At 42.9% G+C, this 17,628-nt stretch overlaps 1 protein-coding gene across 2 annotated transcripts in view; it reads left to right on the top strand.

Moving 5' to 3' along the window:
- Positions 1-1,812: 1,812 nt before the first annotated feature.
- Positions 1,813-17,628, top strand: part of CRACR2A (calcium release activated channel regulator 2A) — a 208,565-nt gene continuing 192,749 nt past the window's right edge. The window contains exon 1 of one of the 2 annotated variants that reach the window (XM_073621246.1): positions 1,813-1,908. The gene's annotated coding sequence lies outside the window, so the exon portion shown is untranslated. Of the gene's footprint in view, positions 2,085-17,628 lie in introns of both variants that reach the window. The other variant, XM_073621245.1, reaches the window with a different exon arrangement.

Here is a 17,628-nt window from a genome sequence, read left to right as displayed (position 1 = left end):
ATTTTGCATTTGATAAACGGCTGCGCAAATATCACGTGACCTAAAAAATGGCAACAACAGCTATTTTATCCCCCAAGGTCTCGGCTTTCAGATAATATATCATATTTGGGTGGTTCTACATAATTTTCTTGCAAAAAAAAACCCAAAAAAACATTTTTCATGTGTGCGAAGAAATAAAAAAAATTGTCCCAAACAGCAAGTTGGTAAACCCATTAAAAACATAAACAAACATGCAATGAAAAACACATTAAAAACTGAAACGCAAAAAAGTGAACCTAGCTATATGCCCTGTACACACGATCTGAAAAATCGGACTACAGACCGTCCGTTTTTTTTTTTTTGCATGCTAGTCGTATAGCGAACCTGAAGAGTTGACTAAAGTTATGAAAATTCTTGTGCGACAGAGCTACAGGCATCATTCAGATATCGTCTTTTAGAGCCGGCGAATCTGTGCACCATAAGAACGATCATAGCGGCTGTTCCGCCGCTTGATCGTTCTTACAGGAGGCGAGAAGGGACGTCCCCCCCTCCCGCCGCCCTCCGGTGCTTCTACCGACTCACTGCTACGATCAGTGAGTCGGACATAGGATCCGCCGGCCCTTGTTCAGAATAGAGATTTCCGGTGTACCAGATGGTCACCGGAGTCTCTATGATCGTTCGGAGGCTGGGCGCGATGTTATGACGTCACGCCCAGCTTCTGTATTCAAAAAACATCGCCGCTTTGTTTTTTTTAATTTTTTTTATTTCATGCTTTCCAGCCTAGAGGTGAGATGTGGTGTCTTATTGACCCCATATCTCACGCTAAAGAGCACCTGTCATGCGTATTCCTATTACAAGGGATGTTTACATTCCTTGTAATAGAAATAAAAGTGATCAAAAAAATTTTGCGGGAAAAAAAGTGTCAAGCTAAAATAAATAAAGTAAAATTAAGAATAAAAAAAAAAAAAAAATTTTTGAAAGTGCCCCTGTCCCCGTGAGCTCGCACGCAGAAGCGAACGCATACGTAAGTCCCGCCCACATACGGTGTTCAAACCACACATGTAAGGTATCGCCACGAACGTTAGAGCGAGAGCAATAATTTTGGTCCTAGACCTCCTCTGTAACTCAAAACATGTAACCAGTAAAAATTTCTAAAGCGTCGCCTAAGGGGATTTTTAAGTAGCGAAGTTTGGCACCATTCCGCGAGCGTGTGCAATTTTGAAGCGTGACATGTTAGGTATCTATTTACTCGGCGTAACTTCATCTTTCACATTATGCAAAAACATTGGGCTAACTTTACTGTTTTGTTTTTTTTTAAAGCACAAAACTGTTTTTTTCCAAAAAAAAACGCATTCGAAAAATTTCTGCGCAAATACCGTGCGAGATCAAAAGTTGCAATGACCGCCATTGTATTCTCTAGGGTCTTTGCTAAAAAAAAAAATATAATGTTTGTAATTTTCTAGCAAAAAAATGATGATTTTTACATGTAGGAGAGAAATGTCAGAATTGGCCTGGTAGGCAAGTGGTTAAATGTACATATAATCCTATTGGAAGATTTTTGTCAAAATGAATTTTCAAGCAGCAAGGATGAATATTAATTAATTAATTAATTAATTTATTAATGAATCACATTCAAAACTTCTTATTTATATGTGTATATATATATATATATATATATATATATATATATATATATATATATATACTTATCCATAAAGCATTGGGATAAGCGAATCTAAATAATGTGTCTTCTTTGTATTTCTTACAGGAATCACAATGTGTCAAACTCTTCAGCACATTTTCTAAGTCTACTGGTCCCTCCCTGCGAGAGGCCTGTCCTTCCACTCTTGCTGTGACAATGCCTGTTATGCTGAAACCTCCCACAACTGTCTACACCAGATTCTCACAGGAGCTCCACTGTGGCTGCAGGTAGGGAACACACATTCCTTCAGTGAATTCACAGGGAAGGCGGTTTGTAAACCCAGGCAACACAATTCTGACACATGTGGATGTACGAAAAGTTTCCTTCGCTAGTTCTCAGCTCCCAAGGAGGAATGGACATCTGGAGACTCTAAGTTCCTCTTTTGTAGTTTCACTTTGTCAAAGTAAGTAGAAAAAGTTTCACAAGTTGTGGAAATGACTGTGGCTATGGCATTCAGAGATTGGTTCGCTGTGATCGGCTCAGCACTCGCAGATCACTTTGTGGCTGAAAGCAAACAGATGTTTGAGAAACATGCTTGTTATAATTGTGGCCTGCAAATCACCTGAAAAAAAATGAAGCATCATAGAATGAGTATGTGTTATATTCCTAAACAGACTTCTGAAAGTGACTGAATAATTATTTCATGCATTCTGATTATATAGAGTGTACTTTATTTTTATAGTCGGTACGGTGGCTTAGTGGTTAGCACTTATGCCTTGCAGCACTGGGGTCTTTGCTTTGAATCTTGGTCAGCACACTATCTGTATGAATTTTGAATGTTATGCATGGATTTGCTGGTTGGTCAATTGGCTCATGTCCTAATTGACCCTATAGGGGTATGCAAATTGGCCATGCACTTGTGTTATCACGTTCTGGATGCCAGTCCCAAACTGAGCAATTGGTGGGGGACGAGGAAAGACCTGGTGACCTTGCAAAACATTTGCCAAGAAATGTCTAGGGAAAAAGGCTTTCAAGTGTATCAAACATGATACCCAAAGAGCTTGCCCAACGAATTGCTGAAATTACCAAAGGCACCAACCTCACATCAACATGGCGCCTCTGGCTGACTCCAGAATTGTAATCCTTTCTGGGTTCCCAACTTCATTGACTCCATGTGACTAATAAAGGGGGGAATCCCACTGTTAGATTTTTTCTGCAACTTTACATGAAAGAGAAAGGAGAATCTCTCGGGACATCCTGTGGCATGTTGGGGTGGTTCAGTACACCAACACATTCAAATAAATGTAATGTAACTTAAGGGTCATTCACATCTGAGCTTCAAAAATCATGTCTGTGGCGTTCAAAGTGCGATATGAGTGTGGTGGAGAGGTGCCCTAAGAGGATATCTACAATTACACTGGAGGTACAATGGCATCGAACTGTTTCATGCAAGTCAAAACAGGACATGAACAACTGGGTAGATTAGAACTGAACTGAACCACTGTTCTTATAAGTGATTGTCTTGTGTTGCACAAAACTTAAAGGCTATAAGGCTATGTTCACATCTGAGCATTTTGGAATCGCAGGCAGAATCTTGCAATTCTGCCTGAGATTCCAGGATCGCAGAAAAATCTGCGACATGTTTGCGGTGTCATTATTTCCTAATGGCACCCCAACATGCTATGCCAAACACATTTTTGGAGTGGTGGGAGACTCATTTAAAATGAATGGTGCTGCCCAAAAACACGCCACAGAAACATGATGCTGGAGCATCGCTAGATGTAGCTCAGATGTGAACGGGGTCTAAAGGCTCTTTCATTTTTAAGAAACAACCTCATGTACTTTTGCTGTACTATATTATTGGCCATTTTAGGCTAAAGACGGCTTACCAAAATCTGCCTGCTGTGTCATTCAATGAGATTACTGGACAGGAAGTTAGATGTATGCAAGAAAACACCTAAGTTCTAGAATTTTATCTCATTCATCTTTAGTTCTCTAAATCCCTTGTAACGCTTACATAAAGACTATATGATCAGTACGGCTGGCAATAGACATTAGGGAGAGGCTGAACAGACCACTTCTGATAGCAACTAAAATGTAATGCCGCGTACACACGATCAGTTTTCTCGTCAGAAAAAGATATGATTGCTTTTCTGATGGGATTCCGCTCAAGTTTACCTTGCATACACGCGGTCACGCAAAAGTTCGCTGAAATTACGATCGTCAAGAACGCGGTGACGTACAACACTACGACGAGTCGAGAAAATGACGTTCAATGCTTCCAAGCATGCATCAAATTGTTTCTGAGCATGCGTAGGGATTTTACGTGTCGGAATTGCCACAGGCGATCGCATTTTCAGATAGGACCTTTTCCCGACGGAAAAATTAAGAGCATGCTCTCAATCTTTTGCTGGCTGGAATTCGGCCAGCAAAAGACCGATGGAGTATACACACGGTTGCATTTTCCGATGAGAAACTCTCATTGATCTTTTGCGGGCCGAAATTCCGACTGTGTGTACGCGGCATTAGTGTATACAATTAATAATTAAAAAAAAAAAAACTCTAAAAAACTTTAAGGGACAACTGTATTTAAGCAATCCATTGTGATGTGTGGTATCATGGCGTGCATTAATGTGCGTTGCATTCAAATTGCCCATTCATTATGAATGGGCTGCCAACACATCACAGCCAGTGAAAAAATTTGCATGACCATTTTTTTTAAACACAGCATATCACAACATACCGTATAAACAGTATGTTGTGGTACATTGGGCTGTACTGTACAATGTATTGGGGTGTCATTCACAATGAACTGTGGGCCAGATGTGGCCCATAGCTTGCTTTTATCTGGCCCTTTGGGCACCATTCCATCCACTGACAACAGTGTTGGGGCACCATTCCTCCCACAGACACCAATGATCGGGCACCATTCCTCCCACAGACACCAATGATTGGGCACCATTCCTCCCACAGACACCAATGATGGAGCACCATTCCTTCCACAGACACCAATGATTGGACACCATTCCTCCCACAGACACCAATGATGGGGCACCATTCCTCCCACAGACACCAATGATTGGGCACCATTCCTCCCACAGACACAGATGATGGGGCACTATTCCTCTCACAGAAACCAGTGATGGGGCACCATTCCTCCCACAGACACCAATGATTGGGCACCATTCCCCCCACAGACACAGATGATGGGGCACTATTCCTCTCACAGAAACCAGTGATGGGGCATTATTCCCCCCACAGACACCAGTGATGGGGCACCATTCCTCCCACTGACCCCAATGACAGGGTACTATTCCTTCCACAGACACCAATGATGGGGCACTATTCCTGCCACAAACACCAATGACGGGGCATTATTCCTCCCACAGACACCAATGACGCGGCTCTATTCCTCCCACAAATACCAATGATAGGGTGCCATTCCTCCCACAGACACCAATGATGGGGTACTATTCCTCCAACAGATACCAACAATTGGGCATTACTTCTCCCACTGATACCAACAGTAGGACACTATTCCTCCCACTAAAACAAATGATGAGGCATTGTTTACTCCCATTGATGCCGGGGCATTTTCTACTCCCACTGGCCACAGTCCAGCACCCCCTAAAACCTAAAAGACAGTAAACTGGCCCTTTTTTAGAAAGTTTGGAGACTGCTGCTCTAAACCGATGAACTGTAAAGGTTCTTGAAGCATCTCCCATGAACATTTATGGGTATTATAGTTTGTCTCCTTTTCGTGGGTACTTTTGAGACTCAACATATTTTGTATCTGTTTACTGGACACATTCTCATATTTTATATTTTACTGAACATTTGGTAATGTTATCGTGTTTGTGTTCAATAACATTAATTTGACTGCATCTTTGGCTAAAAATATTGATCTGATAAACAGGTGTTAAAATATTCTGCGACATAAAAAAAATGTAGCTACCTTCACTTTATTCTATAAGTCCTCTCCTTTCAGAAAACATACTGCTTTTGGGGTTTAAGTGTGTCTCCATGTAAAAAAATGTGCATTTTGTTATGTGTGTCAACAAAGGAGAAAATCAGTCTAATAGCGAAGGGGGTAAAATTTCTGCAGATTTTTTTTCTTAATGATGTGCTCTATAAAAGTTCACAAAACTGCACAATTCATGTATTTTTGTGATTTAAGCATTTTATTTTTAATTTGGATGCTTAAATCTGAACCCTAGGCAGATATAAAAGACACAAATAAATGCAGCTCTGTATTCATTAATACATCATTAACTGTTTTTTTTTCAATGCAAGCAGTTTAAGTACATGAATTTGAGAGCTCAGACTGGGAAAAGGAGAAGCAGCAAAAGGATCAGTTAATGTGCTGATAAGAAGCATGTTGATTGAAGGAAAAAACAGGGTGACAGAGAGATGAGCCCATAACTGAGCTACTTCTCCTTTCACTGAACTGTCACAGGTTGGGGTGGGTCCAGGATGACCTGAGTTCAGAGGAAGTGGACTGAATGATGTTGGCCCTCAGACTGAGGACATCTAGTGGCATAAAAAAGTGCTGCAGGGGAAATCCGTTGATTGAAGGTGAATATTGCAACAAAAGCTGGTTTTGTAATTTGATCTTTTAATGGGCTATTCATTTTTATCTTGTTATTTTTAGGTTGGGTTTTTCTTTAACCACTTCCGGACCAGCCGCCGCAGTTATACTGCGGCAGGTTGGCTCGGCTGTGCAAATCGATGTTACCTTATGTTGCTTCTCCTTTTGGCCACTAAGTGTGCGCGCACCTGCAGCGTGTGCCCGGAGCCAGATGCGAGTGCCCGGCGGGCGCGATGACCGCCGAGCACCCGCGATCGCTTGTGACAGAGAGAGGACCGGGATCTGTGTGTGTAAACACACAAATCCTGGTTCTTTCAGGGGAGTAGAGACAGATCGTGCGTTCATACTAAGTATGAACACCGATCTCTCTCTCCTCCTAGACAGTTCCATCCCCCCTACAGTTAGAACACAGTGAGGGAACACAGTTAACCCCTTGATCACCCTCTAGTGTTAACCCCTTCCCAAACCAGTGACATTTATACAGTAATCAGTGCATTTTTATAGCACTGATTGCTGTATAATTGTCAATGGTCCCAAAATCATGTCAAAAGTGTCCAATTTGTCCGCCGCAATATCGCAGTCCCGATAAAAAACGCAGATCGCCACCATTACTAGTAAAAAAAGAAACACACGGGTGTGAACGGGTCCCAAAATAATAGTAATAGTAATCCTGTTGTCATGCATAGACAAACCCATGTAAAATTGCACAGGTGTGAACAGGGTCTGTTTTGATTTGACACTAAAAAATATGTGCCTGTTAGCTGAAAGAAATATCATTTGAAAAGGTGATACATAAAATCCACTGTCTTTTCAAAATATTCAAGTACTGTATCAAATTTGGCCAGACCAATCCTTAAAGTATACCTGCCACTTAGACAACATTTTTCCGCCCCAGTTGCCACACATTGGAGGGGTGTCAGGCCATACCCGGGTGACACTCGCCAGAGGGGTGTCACCCAGGGCCGGCCACCTGGTTGCCTCCGCCGCTCAATAACACAGGAGAAGGGAGCAGGAGACAGAATGGGAAAGAGAAACAGCAGCGCTGAATAGACAGTGATAGCTGCCGGAGTTAACTTTCCCAGTAAGCCAGCAGGTGATTGGTTGCTATCTCCCATTCTGCCTCCTGCTCCCTGCTCCACTCTCCTGTGTCTCCTGCTCTGCCCAAATAATGTAGGAAGGGGCAGAGCTGTGGGGGGTAGGGGCTGTGTGATGCAAAGGGGTCCAGAGGTGTGGGGGACTGTGTGATTTAAAGGGGTCCAGAGGTGTGGGGGCTGTGTAATGTAAAGGGTTTCAGAGGTGTGGGGGCTGTGTAATGTAAAGGGTTTCAGAGGTGCAGGGGCTGTGTAAAGTAAAGGGATCCAGAGGTGCGAGGGCTATGTAATTCAAAGATGTCCAGAGGTACGGGGGAGGTACGGGGCTGTGTAATGTTAGGGGGTCTTCCTACATTTTACCCTCAGTTAAAGCTGCAGTCCTATAGATATCTATTAGGTTGCACGTTTTTTTCTGCATTTTCTGAAAGCGCACCAAAAGTCCCACATGCTGCATCTTTGGCGCACTTTCAGAAAACAGGAAAATAATTGTACGTTTAAGTTAACTCCAGCAGCTCCCACTCTCTATTCAGCACTGCTGTTTCTCTCTCACGTTCTGCTTCCTCCTCCGCTCTCCTGTGTCTCCCGCTCTGCATGCCCGAATAATGTAGGAAGGGGCAGAGCTGCGGGGGTAGGGGCTGTGTAATGCAAAGGGGTCCAGAGGTGTGGGGGCTGTGTAATGTAAAGGGGTCCAGAGGTGTGGGGGGCTGTGTAATTTAAAGGGATTCAGAAGTGTGTGGGGGGCTGTGTAGTGTAAAGGGGTCCAGATGTGTGGGGGGCTGTGTTATGTAAAGGGGTCCAGAGGCATGGGGGCTTTGTAATGTAAAGGAGTCCAGAGGTGTGGGGGAGTTGTGTAATGTAAAGGGGTCCAGAGGTGTGCAGCTGTGTAATGTAAAGGGGTCCAGAGGTGTAAGGGCTGTATAATGGAAAGGGGTCCAAAGGTGCAGGGGCTGTGTAATGTAAAGGGGGGTCTTCCTACATTTTACCCGCAGTTATAGCTCCTATAGATTTCTATTAGGTTGCGCGTTTTTTTCTGCATTTTCTGAAAGCGCACCAAAAGTCTCACATGCTACATCTTTGAGGCACTTTCAGAAAACAAGAAAATATTTTTTTTGGTGGGGGGGTGACACCATGCTTTACTGCACCAGCTGACAACAACCCTAGTGATGCCACTGGCAGTAGCACATAGTAAGTGTGCCACTGGCAGTTACACATGTATTTCTGTCTGGCGCCAGCTGCCCGATGACAATCCTCAGGTCGTTTGGCACCATTTTTGTAGAGGAAGAGGAGGGGCCTGGCTGCCCGGGGGAGCAGAGGGAGAAGGATTCTTCCGTGTTCCGGGCTCCAGTGCACGGGGGCACTACACATGTGGTGTGCCACCTGCCTGCATGGGGGGGGTTCCCAGATATAGGATACGCCCCAGGTGCCAAATGCTCTAGGTATGCCCCTGGTGAATTTATTTAAAGTGATTTCAATAGAAAAAACAAACATGTTATACGTACCTGCTCTGTTGCAGTGGATTTGCACAGAGCAGCCCCAGTCTTCCTCTTTTTGGGTCCCTCTTCTGTGCTCCTGGCCCCTCCGTCCTGTTGAGTGCCCCCAAAGCAAGCAGCTTACTATGGGGGCACCCGAGACTAGTCACAGATCCCTGTGCCCAGCCCTGTCCTCTCTCTCCTGATTGGCTGACTGACTTTGATTGATAGCAGTGGGAGCCAATGGTACTGCTGCCATATCTCAACCAATCAGGAGGGAGAGTCTTGGGCGGCCGAGACACTCCTGGACATCGCTGAACAGAGATGGGGCTTGGGTAAGTATTAGGGGGGCTGCTGCACACAAAAGGCTTTTTTTGCATTCTGTGCATTAAGATTAAAAAACCTTCTGACTTTACAACCCCTTTAAAAGGAAAAACTGAACTGACATAAGTATTGCTTTGTGCATTAGTGCAAAGGCATTTTGGAACAGGAAGGGGCCATCCCCAAACTGTTCCCACAATGTTGGGAGCATGAAATTGTCCAAAATGTCTTGGTATGCTGACACCTTAAGAGTTCCCTTCTGGAACTAAGGGGCCAAGCCCAACCTCTGAAAAGCAACCCCACACCATAATCCCCCCTCCACCAAATGATTTGGACCAGTGCACAAACAATTCATCAAGTCCCCCCCCTCTTCAACCTGTAGGTTTAAGGGAATAAAATGACTTATCTATGGGCTGTTTGATGCAACCACATCCAAGGATTATAAACTGCAGGATATTAAATTTTTGGTTTTGGTTTTAATACCACTTTAAAGCGTGTCTAAGTTTAGCTACGGAAGCATCAAAGGAAATCTCATACCCAGCAAAATAAATCTCATACTCTGTCTGCAGATACCAACTTGCCAGTAGGCCCCTTCCACAAAATGTACCCCTTTATTGGTCAGATAGGCAAAAGGAGTGAGGCTGGACATGACATAGTAGCACCTCATTGTAGGGCCTCCTTGGGCACTTTGAAAGACAGAACAAAGTACAAGTAGGCAGCACCTGTAGCTTCCAAATTTCAGGTACCGCTATCCTAAGTACAGTGGAACCTTGGATTATGAGTATAATCCGTTCCAGGAGAATGCTTGTAATCCAAAGCACTCGCATATCAAAGGGAGTTTCCCCATAGAAGTCAATGGAAATGAAGATAATTAGTTCCGCATTGACTTCTATTGCATGCATCGGAGAGCCTCGGAAATACTCAGGGACAGCTCGGCTGAACTCGGAAACACTCGGAAAGGCTCGGAAACACTCAGGGACGGAGTATTTCCAAGTGTTTCCGAGTATTTACGAGTGATTCCGAGTATTTCCGAACGGTTCCAAACCATTCCGAGTATCACCAGTGCCCCCCGCACCTCTGGCCAAATGCGGTACTGCACACCACATTAGCTTGAATTCTGCTCGTTTTGCGAGACAACACTTGCAAACTGAGTCAGGATTTAAAAAAAAAAAAGTTGCTCGTCTTTCAAAACGCTCGTTAACCGCATTACTCGTTAACCAAGGTTCCACTGTAACAGGTTTGATGTCAGCAGGTTGGGATTTACATCAGTGTAGTTTGACTGCATGGAAACATTCATCTTTTATATGAATTCACTCTGTTATAACTATCTACATATAATATCTGTTGATATCTAAACTTTTACAAATTTCAGAAAAAGCTGAAAGGAAATGTTGGTGGAATGTGCCGTGCTACGTGCTCTTTGTGTGTCAGTTTTGCAGTTTGGGTTTTGGGTTGCATGAACTTTTTGTATTAGCTTTGCCTGCTCTCTGGTTTTCTTGCACTCGCAGGCACACCATTATAAAAACCTGCTTTACCACTTGTTTGCTCACTTCCTTTAAACAGGCCATGCTACGAGAGTCAGATCTTCATAAATGACTCATTAAAGGATCTCAGCAATTTAAGGAAACGGGGCTGAACTAGAGCGTGTGCTTGAAGAAATACTAAGCCTGCAATGCGAGTTACTTGAAAGACGAGTTACGCAGGAGTTTGTCACCAAGATAAAAGTGCTTAGCTGTGCAACAACTCGCTAATAAAATAAAGAATTATATTTATATTAAAGAATAATTATACATTTGCGCAGTTATTTTTTAAAGCCCAATTGTGGCTTCTTTTTTTTAGTGAGTCGATGAAATCAGGATGCTGAATAAAGTATGATGAATGCATACCTCCCAATTTTCTGAGTTAGTAATGAGGGACACAGCACAAGGTTTGTTGTCAAAGGATACGCGCTCACTTTACGCAGACCATGAAGAATTAATACCCAAAAAGTGATCGATAAACTGGTTAGTGTATTTTCATCTCTACTTTTCCTTTGTATTGGCTTTCGAAAATAACTAGGGCAACAACTTTTAAACTGCATGCACAAGGGTGCCCAGTTGCTAGCAGCCTGTTAAAGCGTATGACAGGCTGAAATACACTATATTGCCAAAAGAATTGGTACCCTTGCCTTTACACGCACATGAACATTAATGGCATTCCAGTCTTAGATCGTAGGGTTCAATATTGAGTTGGCCCACCCTTTGCAGCTATAACAGCTTCAACTCTTTTGGGAAGGCTGTCCACAAGGTTTAGGAGTGTGTCTATGGGAATGTCTGACCATTCTCCAGAAGCGCATTTGTGAGGTCAGGCACTGATGTTGGACGAGAAGGCCTAGCTTACAGTCTCCGCTGTAATTGGTGTTCTATCAGGTTGAGGTCAGGACTCTGTGCAGGCCAGTCAAGGTCCTCCACTCTAAACTCGCTTATCCATGTCTTTATGGACCTTGATTTGTGCATTGTTCCAAATCATTTGTTGGAGGGGGTGGGGATTATGGTGTGGGGTTGTTTGTCAGGGGTTGTGCTTGTCCCTTTAGTTCCAATGAAGGGAAGTCTTAAGGCATCAGCATACCAAGACATTTTGGACAATTTCATGCTCCCACCTTTGTGGGAACAGTTTGGGGATGACCCCTTCCTGTTCCAACATGACTGCGCACCAGTGCACAAAACAAGGTCCATAAAGACATGGATGAGCGAGTTTGGGGTGCAGGAACTTGACTGGCCTGCACAGAGTCCTGACCTTAACCCGATAGAACACCTTTGGGATGATTTAAAGTGGAGACTGAGAGCCAGGCCTTCTCGTCCAACATTAGTGCTTGACCTCACAAATGCGCATATGGAAGAATGGTCAAACATTCCCCTAGACACACTCCTAAACCTTGTGGACAGCCTTCCCAGAGGAGTTGAAGCTGTTATAGCTGCAAAGGGTGGGCCAATTCAATATTGAACCCTACGGTCTAAGACTGGGATGCCAATAAAGCTCATGTGCGTATAAAGACAGATGTCTTAATACTGTTGGCATTATAGTATATGTGGCAGCAGAAAGCTGTACCAAACAGTACTCATGTTAAGGACTGTATGCATTCAGGGACATATGACCTGAATGCAGTAATTCTTCAATCAGAGCATACGTCCCTGAATGATTATAGCTTGCTCAGCATCCAGCTGGCACGTATTTCAGCCTCTCAGAGATTTTGACAGGCTGCTGGCAGTGGGGCTGGACATGACACCCATGCCTCCCGGATGCCTGAACACTCTGGGATTTGACGATTGATGGGCCAAACTGACCGGGTGCATGAAGCCTTAAGTTGGAAGAGACGGTTAGGACTGTAAAACACTTTTGATAATTAAATAATATTTTTGAAAGAAATCCATGCATTAGAGCACAAAGTTGGAGAAGTGAGGAGGAAATAATGATGAGGGGATTTGATTCCAAAAGGACAGTGCCTTCAAATATGGGACAGTTTGGAGCTATATGATTGAACCCTAGAACCCTTAGGAAATGGGTTCAGGACTGCATTAAACATGGCATCGTTTAATGCAGGAATCTGGCCAAGGAGAAGTTTCACTTTATGGGTGCAGGGGTTGTCTTAAATTGCCAAAGGGGTGGGTTAGATGGATTCTTTTTGTTATATATGAAGTTGAGTTGTTTTTTGACATACCGATTAAATATATTCTAATACCATTCAAACTATTTCCATTGTTTTTATTGAGCAGAAAGGTCAAGGTATTTGCTTTGCTTTATTATTACTAATATTATACATCATTTATATAGCACCCACAGTTTGTGTAGCACTTTACAATATAAAGGAAAACAACACAATTTAATACAAGAGGGTTAGCAGGGCCTTGCTCATGATAGCTTCTAATCTAATAGGGAAGGGCACAAGTGGTACAAAAGATAACTGTGAGGGATAAGCTAATGGGAGAAATTAAAGATTCAGCAGTTAGCTGAAGGCAGGATAGGCTTCCCTGAAGAGATGAGTTTTCAGGGACCGCCTAAAAGTGGACAGAGTAGGAGAAAGCTGGACAGAGAAGCTCTGGAGAAGTCCTGAAGGAGAGTTTGGGTGATATATTCAGACAAGATTGGTGATGTAGCTTGGGGCAGAGTTGTAAATGGCTTTGTATGTTGTTAGTATTTTGAATTTTGAATTTTATTTGTTGGGGAAGCAGAAGCCAGTGGAGGGACTGGCAGAGAGGTGTGGCAGACACTGAGCAGTTGCTGAGGTGGATGAGTCTGGCAAAGGCATTCATGATAGACTGAAGGTGGGATAACCTGTGTAGAAGTAGGTCTATGAAGAGGGAGTAACAATAGTCAAGGCGAGACATAACAAGTGAGTGATTTAGTTGCTTAGTGGTTTCATCAGTTAAAAGGGGGCATATTTTTTAGATTTGGATTGGAGATTTTGGAGATTTGGATAGTGATTGGATTTAGGGCTGAAAGGACAGGTCAGAATTCAGGATTACACCCAGCATCCTGGCAGAAGGAAAGGGACTGATAGTTGTATTATTGATCTTGATGGAGAAGTAAGGGGAGAAGGCACGGGCTGGGTGAAATATCATGAGCTCAGTTTTAGAAAGATTGAGTTTGAGTTATGCAGACATCCCAAGTCTCCCGCAAGGTGCGGGAGTCTCCCGCATTTCTGCTGTGGCTCCCTGACACCTGCAAGCGCCTCCCGATATCCTGGCTGCAGGGCCGATCCTGGATGGTTCCCTGGTTCACAGCCGGGAATGATCGGTGTGGCGGCCGGAGGAGGAGGACCCAGGGAACAACCGGGAATGATTGGTGTGGTGGCAGGGACAGCTGCGAACACTGATCTCCTGTATAGCTTTTTAGACAGCCGCGGGAGTCTCCTTCTCTCCTTCCCACGGCTGTCGGCCAAAAAGCTATACAGGGAGATCAGTGTTCACAGATGTTCCTCCCGCCACACCAATCATTCCAGGTTGTTCCCTCTTTCCTCATCCTCCGGCCGCTCCTTTGGCCACCTGTCCTCGGTGGCAAAACATTTTTAAATAATTTTTTTAATATTTTTTCACAGTGCTTCTGGGGAAGGGGTGGGGGTATGTGGCAGTGGATGGTGTTGGTCTTTTTTTTTTTTTTTACGTGTTGATTTTTTTACAATTAAATTTGTTTCCAATTTTTTTCACAATGCTTTTTGGAGGGAGGGGGTTGGGGCAGTGGATAGTACTGGTAAGGCACGGGGGAGTGGTGTCAGTAGTTCTTTATTTTTTATAATTTTTTGCATGCCACCTCCCTGAAATTAGTTTTTGCAGGTTGGGATGTCTGGTTATGTATGTTCTATGCCTATGCTTCTCAGCAGTCTTACTAAAGGTTTTTTACTTGTCTTTGTATGTACAAGAGCTCCAGCACCTTTTTTTTGCCGGCAATTCTTTTTTTTCTTCTTTTTTTACATTCAGCTGTCAGCGGGGCACCCAGCAGACAGCTGATGACTCATCAGTTGTTAAGGAAGGGGCGGCCGGCTTCCCGGTCCACTTCTTAACAACGGGCTATATACAATGAATGTAAAAAAAAAAGAAGCAAATTCAAAATCGCTGTAAAACCGCAGTTAACAAACAGCGGAAAGCACAGCAAATAAAAAACTGCAGAAACGCTCAAAAGCAACATGCATAGATGTGAACTGAGCCTGACACCTGGAACCTAACCTGAACACCTTGCAGATGCCCTTTACTATCCATTGAGCAGGCTGCAAATTCTTTAATAACCAAGCTGTACTACTGAATTGCATAGGAACTTAAGTTTAGTGTCATTTTAAAATTGATATATTTTAACTTTAGATATAACTGTTGGCTTTGAGTTCAGCATTAATGGACTAAGAGCTTTTCCAAGTGTATTACAATTTCTGTATGATGAGAACCTTGGAAGAAAACTCTCTAATGCGTTTGGAAAAACAGAATGTTCTAAAGCCTAGTGTCCCTTTAAATCGTTGGACTAGAAAGCTATTGGGACTTGATATACTGTAAAAACTCAAATGAGAATCGTACTATATTTGCTTTTCTCTAAAATAAAACCCTCTGTGTTCCCTTTGAAGTGATATTTTTTGCTTGGACAAATACATATGGTTTATGAAGATTAAAAAGGAGGCACAGCACAGTGGACGACAAAACGAGCAAATTTATCACAGTGACAAGTGGTTTTGTTAAACTGTGTAAAACCATATCATAAAGCTTGCAGGATGTTCTTGAGCTGAAAAGGAATACTTTGCTAAAAGAAAAAAGTTTTTTCTGTTTTAAAAAACTAAAAGTTTTAAATTGAAATCTGCTCTACCTCAAACTAATGACTAGTAAACTTAGACATAAGAAAGGAGTGATCTCCCTGCCCCTGAGGACCTAGCTTCACCCTGTTCTTTTGTTGAAACATATTCAGATTAGCTTTATGCTAAGTAGCAGGGTCATGTGTTCAATGCAGGCTTCCAACAAGGGGTGAGTGACACCTTAATTAAACAAGTTCACAGCAAGAACTCCCATACAACATTCATTCATCTTTTTGTACTATAATGTAGATAATTGCAGGTAGCCTATACACCGATCAGCCATAACATTATGACAGCCCACCATAACCCATTGTGGCATGGACTCCACTAGACCTCTGAAGGTATGCTGTGGCATCTGGCACCAAGCCATCACTGGCAGATCCTTTAAGCCCTGTAAGTTGCGATTTGGGGCCTCCATGAATCATGTTTTTCCAGCAAATCCCACAGATACTTGATTGGATTGAGATCTGGAGAATTTGGAAGCAAAGTCAACACTTTAAACTTGTTGGGTTTATCAAACCATTCCTGGATTCATAAGACCAGGCCACCTTCCTCCATTGCTCTTGTGGTGCAGTTCTGATGCTCCAGTACCCATTGTAGGATTGTACCCATTGTTGGACACAGGTCAGCATGGGCACCTTGACCGGTCTGTAACTACACAGCCCCATACACAACAAACTGTGATGCACTGTGTGTTTTGACACATTTCTATCAGAACCACCATTAACTTTATATACAGGGATATGTAATGTAATACTGACACATAATCACACACATAGGTTGGACTTGATGGACTTGTGTCTTTTTTCAACCTCACCTACTATGTAACTATGTAACTTTTTCAGCAATTTTAGCTACAATAGCTCTTCTACTGGATTGAACTACACAGGCCGTTTTTCACTCCCCACGTACATCAATGCGCTTTGGCCACCCATGACACTGGTTTGCCTTTTTTTCCTTCTCTGGAGCACTTTTGGTAAGTTCTGAAAACTGCAGACTGGAAACATCACACAAGAGCTTCAGTTTTCAAGATGCTCTGACCCAGTCATCTAGCCATTACAATTTGGCCCCTGTAAAAAGTCACTCCAATCTTTATGATTTCCATTTTTTCTACTTTCAAAACATCAACTTCAGGGATAACATGTTTACTTGCTGCCTATTATATCCCACCCACTTTCAGGTGTGAACGAGATGATCAATGTTATTCACTTTACCTGTCAGTGATCACAATGTTATGGCTGATCAGTGTACAAGTGAATGGATATGCACTGGCTATACAGACTCACCTACGGGTGAGTCCATGCAGCTGATGCTTATGCATACACTTATATAGACTGCCTACATGCAGCTACACACTAGTACAAAAAGGATAAACAAATGGCTCTTCATGCTGTACAGGGCTCTGTGCCCATGTGAATGATTTATTTCGGCTCATTATATGCTTAAAAGTTTCCTAGAAAACAGTAACATAAGTACCTGTGAATAGATCCCAGTGCAAATTTTGGTCCCCTTTAGTTACCTCTCTTACTCTTGCTAAGAGTTCCTTCACACCATGTGCAGTGAGTGACCCGCATTTTTCTTCACTAGATCAACACAGGTCATTGCAAAGGTACATAAGAACAATGGTTGTCTATGTCCCTCGTACACACCAGCACATTTGAGTTGCAGTGCGTTGCATTACAATGCAAACTGCCTGGAGTTTAATACAACACTAATTAACACATGTAAATGCAATAGTTATTAAATTTTTTTTTTTTTTTTTTACATTTTTTAACACTTCTAATGACCTTTCAATTCACAACACAGCATGAAAAACTTTACCCCTTTTCTGTCTGTTCCCCTTAATGCCTCCGATACAGTATGTACACTTACAGTAATAGAACAGGGTCACATGATCCTGTGGATTTATGCAGGGAAGCTACCTGGCCATTTGTAGGGTGCAGGGTCACTTTCCCATACATTCAATAGTGCTTGGTCATATGACAAAACATCCCTGTACTGTATATCAGCCCAGGCACCTTTGCTGTGCAATTTTGTTGATGTACCTGAAACCTTCCTATTTACTGCGCACTGTAACTTTTTAATCTTAAATCACAATTGAAGTCTCACGTGTATTTTTTTTTTATACTTCTGTACCTCCACAGTATGATTTTTAATGCTTACCAGAAATGCTCTTCTGGCTCTTCAATTGCAGTGTTCTATGCTGGCATAGATGAGTAATAGTCATACCT

Source organism: Aquarana catesbeiana, linkage group LG03 (assembly GCF_042186555.1).
Source record: "Aquarana catesbeiana isolate 2022-GZ linkage group LG03, ASM4218655v1, whole genome shotgun sequence".
NCBI lineage: Eukaryota > Metazoa > Chordata > Amphibia > Anura > Ranidae > Aquarana > Aquarana catesbeiana.
The sequence above is the reverse complement of the archived record's forward strand: the minus strand, read 5'-3'. Positions and strand labels throughout refer to the sequence as shown.